Source organism: Coptis chinensis, chromosome 4 (genome assembly GCF_015680905.1).
Source record: "Coptis chinensis isolate HL-2020 chromosome 4, ASM1568090v1, whole genome shotgun sequence".
NCBI classification, from domain to species: domain Eukaryota; kingdom Viridiplantae; phylum Streptophyta; class Magnoliopsida; order Ranunculales; family Ranunculaceae; genus Coptis; species Coptis chinensis.
The window spans coordinates 2,706,139-2,713,587 of NC_141459.1; the positions used below are offsets into that span (position 1 = coordinate 2,706,139).

A 7,449-nucleotide genomic window follows, 5' to 3' on the forward strand; every position below is an offset into this window, starting at 1 on the left:
TATAATGATAAATAGAAGTTGATATTACACACCAACTTTGATCATTATCAGGAAATCAGAAACTGGATACAAATGCATTGAACCAACCTCAAAAAATAATTAACGGGAAATAGGATAATAATGAGAAATCACAAGTTGGATGCAACAACATTGAACTAACCTCAAATAATAATTAAAGAGAAATTAGAAAATGGATGCAACATTGCATTGAACAAACCTCAAAGAAAAATTAATAGGTAACTGGAAAATGGATGTGAGTGCATCGAACTAACCTTAAAGAGTAATTAATGGGTAACTGGAAATAGGAGACTGGATGTAAATGCATCGAACTAATTTCAAAGAGTTATTAATGCAAAATCGGGAAATTGGATGCAAATGTATTGAGCCAGCCAACGTCAAAGAATATTAATGGGAAATCAGAAACTTGATGCAAATGCATTGAAGAAATCCCAAAGAATAGTTAACGGAAATCGGAAATTGGATGCCACATTGCATTGAACTAACCTAAAAGAATAATTAACGGAAAATCGAAAATTTTATACAAATGCATCGAACTAACCTCAAAGAATAATTAGTGGAAAATTGAAAACTGGATGCAACTGTATTGAACTAACGCAAAAGAAAAGTTAACTAGAAATCAAAAACTAGATAAAAATGCATTGAACTAACCTTAAAGAATAATTAACGGAAAATCAAAAACTAGATGCAACTGCATAAACTAACCTCAAAGAAATAATTAACGGGAAATAAAAAATTGGATGCAAATGCATCAAACTATCCTCAAAGAATAATTGATGTGAAATTAGAAATTTGATCCAAATGAATTTAACTAACCTCAAATAATAATTAACGGGAAATTAGAAACTGGATGCAACTGCACTGAACTAAAGAATAATTAACATGACATCAGAAACTGGATGCAAATCCAGCTAACTAACTTCAAAGAATAATTAATGAAAAATCGAAAACCAGATGCAAATGCATCGACTAACCTCAAAGAATAATTAATAGGAAATCGGAAACTTGATACAAATGCATTAAGCTAACCTCAAAAAATAATTAGTGGGATGAAAATTGAAAAATGGATGCAAATGTAATGAACTAACCTGAAAGAATAATTAACGGTAAATCAGAAACTGGATGCAACACTGCAATGAACTAACCTTATAGAATAATTAACGAGAAATCGAAAACTAGATGTAACACTGCAATGAACTAACCTCAAAGAATAATTAACGGGAAACCAGGAACTGGATACAAGTACATTGACCTAATTAACCTCAAAGAATAATTGACAGACAATCGAAAACTGGATGCAAATGCATTCAACAAACCTCAAAGAATAATTAACGGGAACTCAGAAACTAGATACAAATGCATCAAACTAACCTCAAAGAATAATTAACGGGTAATCGGAAACAATATGAAACTGCATCAAACTAACCCCAAAGAAAAATTAACCGAAAATCAGAAAGTGGATGCAACTGCATCAAACTAACCTCAAATGAATAATTAACGGAAAATTGAAAACCGGTTGCAACTGCAAGGAACTAACTTTAAAGAATAATTAACAGAAAATCAGAAACTGGATGCAAATAAATGGAACTAACCTCAAGGAATAATTAACAACAAATCGGAAACAGGATGTCAATGCATGGAACTAATCTCAAAGAATCATTAAGGTGTAATCGAAAACTTGATGTGAATGCATCAAACTAACGTCAAAGAATAATTAAATGGAAATCGGAAACTAGATGCAAATGCATTGAACTAACCTAAAAAATAATTAACGAAAAATCAAAAATTGGATATAAATGCATTGAACTAATTAAACTCAAATGATAATTAACTTGAAATAGGAAACTGAATGCAAATGTATTGATCTAACCTCATAGAGTTATTAATGCGCAATTCAAAACTAAGTGCAAATTCATGAAACTAATCTCAAATAATAATTAACAAAAATTGAAAAACCAAAAATCGGAAACTGGATGTAATTGCATTGAACTAACCTCAAAGATGAATTAACAGAAAATAAAAAAATGGATACAAATGCAATGAACTGATCTCAAAAAATATTTAACGGAAAATCAGAAATTAAATGCTAGTGCATTAAACAAATCTCAAAACATCGTTGTTTTATGTGTAGTGGAAATGTCTTGACAAGTATATGATTGGGAATGACTTGCTATTCAAGTATATTCAATATGAATTTCATCTCATTGGGCATTCTCACAAAAATTTTATCAAATTTCTATTATTAAACAACAAAAAGAACTCAAAGGGTTTTTATAAAAGTGCATTATTATTATTATTTTTCTGGAATGCGGTTTTCATGTTGCAAGAAATTTGGATGAGTGACCAATGTAATATTCATATCTCATAAATAGATCTATCTACATAGTTTAAATATTTTTTAGAATAATTTAATATAACGGCACCCGTTCGTAGGACGGGTTTGAAAGCTAGTGTATAGAAAAAGCAGAAGTAATTTTAAGTTTTTACAAAACCTTTTTAAGGAAAACAAATCCATAAAGGTTAATATGAGAAAATTGTGTCAATATACTTTGAACCCTTAGATCATTGAAGAAAGATCAAGAAAGAAAAACAAATGAACAAACCAAACCAAACCAAACCAAACCTGCTTTTCAAAAGAAAAACTCCTTGAGCATCAGTGCAGAATTGCAGGATGAAAGAGGCAGAAGATGAGTACAGTTGCCCGCAATCATCGAAATAGAAGGCAACGATGCGGCCACATGTTCTTTTGATTAACGTAATGACACACATGATGAAGATAGGGTAGTTAGACAGGATGGTTACAGGAAATAACAAATTTTAGTTTAGTCATGATAATAGGGCAGCTGGACAAATGCAAGTACTCACGTGAGAGAGTAGAGCCACGTCAGGCCAGTCACTAAAACGGGCTTAATTCCTGATCTCCCTAGAATTAATGTTTTACGAGATTTAAAAGCAGTTTTCAGAGCATATGCTAATTAATGTCAAGATAAAACTCAGCAGCTAAAACTCAAATACCTATCAACCGTGAGGAACTAATGTCATAGACCAAAACAGGGGAGAAGTGTTCAACACAATTGGAACCCTTGGATTACAGGAAGAAGAGTTCAAATTGAACAAAGCAATTTAAAAAAATAAAAGAAGAAAAATCCCAACTCCAAGTCGTTGTAGAATTTCAAGCTGACTATCAAACTTGCACAAACTTTTTTTAAGTACAACAAATTAATAACTAAGCAATCCAATATATTTAGATTAACTAGAAGATCAAGAGAAAATGTGAGAGGATGTCCACGCAAGCACAAAAGCCTTAGTACAACTTCAACACATATTAAGCATAGTAAATACAAAACATTAGAAATTACCTTCTTTCTACTGAAGTTTTATGTACCGGGCGTTCCATGACTATATGGCCAGAGGCCATCAATTGTGAAAGACCGAGGCAGATATGCTAGGTTAGCATAGATGGATATAGGAGGGTGCATATGGGGGAGGTCGCACCCCCTAAAAGTAGAAAAAACTTCACTACCACATAACTAATTGCTTAGAAAAATCTTCAAACTATAATGACTCGCACCCCCAATTTTTTTTGCAAACTTCCACTACCGCACCCCCAAATTTTTCACAACTATAGTGAGATTATAATCAACTAAAAAAAATAGTATGAAAAAAAAACTAATAAAAAACATTCAAATAAGCTAACATTTTTTTTTACTTCTCTTTTTGCCCTTACAAAATTATCATTTATAATTTATTTTGAGTCCAAAACCATTAAAGATGGACAAATGTGTCTTTGAATGTTTGATGGGTTTATGAGACTAAAACAAATAGCCAAAGACCCAAAGCCCAACCGATCAGTTTGTATAATTATAATCACCCATAACAAACTCATAAGCTCTCTTTCCTATCTTTCACTATCAATTCTTGAACAGACGTTAGACCTCAACCCAAAAAATAAAACAAAAAACAAAAAACAAATTCAGAAAGGACTTTACAGCGCAGCTTGTTGCACGTTTGTCCTAATTATTTATAAAACTCGTTATCATTATCAATAAAATTTTCACTAAAAAAAAATAACTTTTTACTTTCAATGTTAATTTTTTATAGTTTTCTCCACATTATAGTAGGGTTATAGACTTATAACATTATAGGAAGTTAACAATTTGTTAAATTGTTGTAGACTAAAATATGTAGATATATAGACATATAGTAATATTGTTCATCATTTTCCACTTTATGATTCTAATTATTGGTTTTTGACGCAGTGGAAACTTATTTGCAAGCTGGAGCAAATCATAGATATGAGATAGACAACCAATATGTCTTGGTTTCTTCACATTATGAGAGTTAGAAATTCAATTATATGAATTGCATAATCTACAGTGATCGATATTAACTTGTTGACTTTTTTTTTTTTTTGTAATTAATAGTTACTATGGGTGATTCTCATTGGATTGATATTTGCTCTCATAATCCAATCCTTAGCAGCGAATCTAGGCGTATCGACTGGTAAGACCAAAACCATTTCAACCATTCTTTTTCATTTTCAATCTCAATCTAAATAGTGGTGGTGACTTCCTAGGCTTTGTGTTGCAAATGAGAAACAGTGAAGTGAGAGCTAGTAAAACAAGAAAAAGACGTGGAGTTGCCATTGCAGATAGCTTATTAACAAATGTAAATTACAAAGTCCTGATACAAGGGTTTGAGCTTATATAGGCTTGAGTACTCTTCATTGTGATCGTGAGTATCACTAATCTGCCATTAAGAGAGTGTCCTCAAATTAGAAAAACAACCAAACTGATTCAAGGATCAAATGAAACATATTCAGGAAGTGGGATGATTTACAAATACATAATATATATTCACATTGCTATTTTTGTAAAAGATTTGTAATTATTAATTTACCACACTTACTGAATTGAAAGCGAGATCAAACTGAAACTTACCATAATATATATTCACATTGCTATTTTTGTAAAAGATTTGTAATTATTAATTTACCACAATTACTGAATTGAAAGCGAGATCAAACTGAAACTTACCACACTTTTCTTTGACTATATTCCTTTTTACACCCATCTTTCTTATTGAAGAAGACGCTTTGTTTAATGATGCAGTCACATTGTTTTTAACTTATTATTGGAGAGGGGAGATACTTTATTGTTAATATGTTTGCATTGTCAACTGAGAAACTAGAGCAAGTTTTACTTGAGATGCAAGGGAGGCTCAAGATAATCGGGGGCCCTAAGCAAAGTTCGAATAGGGAATCTTCTATGATTAATATATACTAATAAAAATTGTTATATTTTTTTTATTTTTTTTCTCACAACATCTTATTGATTTGTTTACGTTATTTCATATGATCCCAACTTTTTCTTTTTGTCTTTCTTGAATAGTCTTCACACAAACTTGAAACTTCAATTGATTTATTTAACAAAAAATTGCAAATAGAGAGAGAGAATGTAGAATAATTATACACCAAATAAAACAAATATAAAAAGAAAGAGAGATTATAGGAAAAACCCATAAAAGGCAAAAATATGATATAGATAAGATTGAATTGTTGGCGTTATATATACTTGATTATTTGTTATAGGGTGATGAAGAACTTTAATAAATTATGGAAGTGTGCTACTTTTTGTTGGAGAAGGCGAGGGAACCGAAGGAGTTTAAGTGTTTAACACTACTTTAACAAATAAAAATTGTTACATCTTTTTTAATTTTTTTTCTCACAACATCTTATTGATTTGTATACATTATTTCATATGATCCCAGCTTTTTCTTTTTTCTTTCTTGAATAGTCTTCGCACAAAGTTGAAACTTTAATAGATTTATTTAAGAAATAATTGCAAATAGAGAGAGAGAATGCAGAATAATTTTACACCAAATAAAACAAATATAGAAAGAAAATGAGATTATTGGGAAAAACCATACAAAAAAATGATATAGATAAGATTAAATTGTTGGTGTTATACTTAATTATTTGTTATGGGGTGATGAAGAACTTTAATTATATTAGTTATGAAGGTGTGCTATTTTCTGTTGGAGAAGGCGAGGGAACAGAAGGAGTTTAAGTGTTTAACACTACTTTAACAAATAAAAATTGTTACATTTTTTTTTTCTCACAACATGTTATTGATTTGTTTACGTTATTTCATATGATCCAAACTTTTATCTTTTTTATTTCTTGAATAGTCTTCGCACAAATTTGAAACTTCAATAGATTTATTTAACAAATAATTGCGAATATCGAGAGAGAGAATGCAGAATAATTCTACACCAAATAAAACAAATATTGAGAGAGAGACAACGAGATTATAGAGAAAAACCATATAAAAAGCAAAAAAATAATATAGGTAAGATTGAATTGTTGGCATATATATACTTGATTATTTGTCATGGGGTGATGAAGAACTTTAATTAGTTATGGAAGTGTGCTATTTTTTGTTTGAGAAGGCGAGGGAACTGAAGGAGTTTAAGTGTTTAACACTACTTTAACGTGATTTTATGGTTTCCAATTTGACAATGTAAAAATGTTTATCCAACAGTTAAAAATAAATGAAAAACAATAGTGGGTTTTGGTTTTAATTTTTTTCTTTATTTCAATGGCTGGATTATATTGTGGGGGGCCTTGGCTACGGGGCCCTAAGCGGAGGCCTACTTTGCTATATGGTTGAGCTGGCCCTATCGAGATGCCTAGCTAATTGTACTACTATACGTACATGCGATCTATATATCTAATACAAACAACTACGCCTTAGCAAAAAAATACCTAGAATTAAGTGATGTTCGATTGGATCCTTGTATCATCTTTACAACAATTCATTTGAGTTATGATGAATATCAAGAAAAGCCCAAGGAATTCTAGATCTGCTCATAGTAGTAATAGATATGATAATGTATATTTGCAATAACAACTTTTGATGTTAATAATATATGGTTTTACTAAGGACCTTTTGTTGACGATTTAAATCTGAGTGCACCATAGGATCAGAACTTAGATCAAAAAATGGAGACTGTAAGTATGATATATTAAACTGTTCAATTTTGTCATGAACGCCCGTACTCTCACTCCAACTGCTACTTGCTGTATGACCATGCATAGACATCATGCTCGATCGTCAAAGGCCAAGAAACTCCATTTACACGAGTGCCTCGCAAGGTGCAGTGCCAAGTTCAGTGCGTCTAACGGTCTAAGAACTACAACATCCGTACCAAATAAATGGACACGTACGGAAGTGGATGTCTTGGTGACAATGGTCTGATAACACTATTGGTGGGAAATAGACAACGGCAACCTGGTAAACTCTTGGTAAAATTACGATCACACGTGATAAGTTCAATGTCCAGAGTTCAAATTAAAACACTACAAAGATCGATCTGCATTTGTGAGCAATTTGATTGGAAGCATACTTACTATTGGAACATTTATGTTAT

At 31.3% G+C, this 7,449-nt stretch overlaps 1 protein-coding gene across 1 annotated transcript in view; it reads right to left on the minus strand.

The window, feature by feature from the left end:
* BGAL16 (beta-galactosidase 16) overlaps window positions 1-3,512 on the minus strand; it is a 103,935-nt gene extending 100,423 nt beyond the window's left edge. The window contains exon 1 of the mRNA XM_086606215.1: window positions 3,378-3,512. The gene's annotated coding sequence lies outside the window, so the exon portion shown is untranslated. The remainder of the gene's footprint in view (window positions 1-3,377) is intronic.
* Between the last annotated feature and the right edge of the window lie 3,937 nt (window positions 3,513-7,449).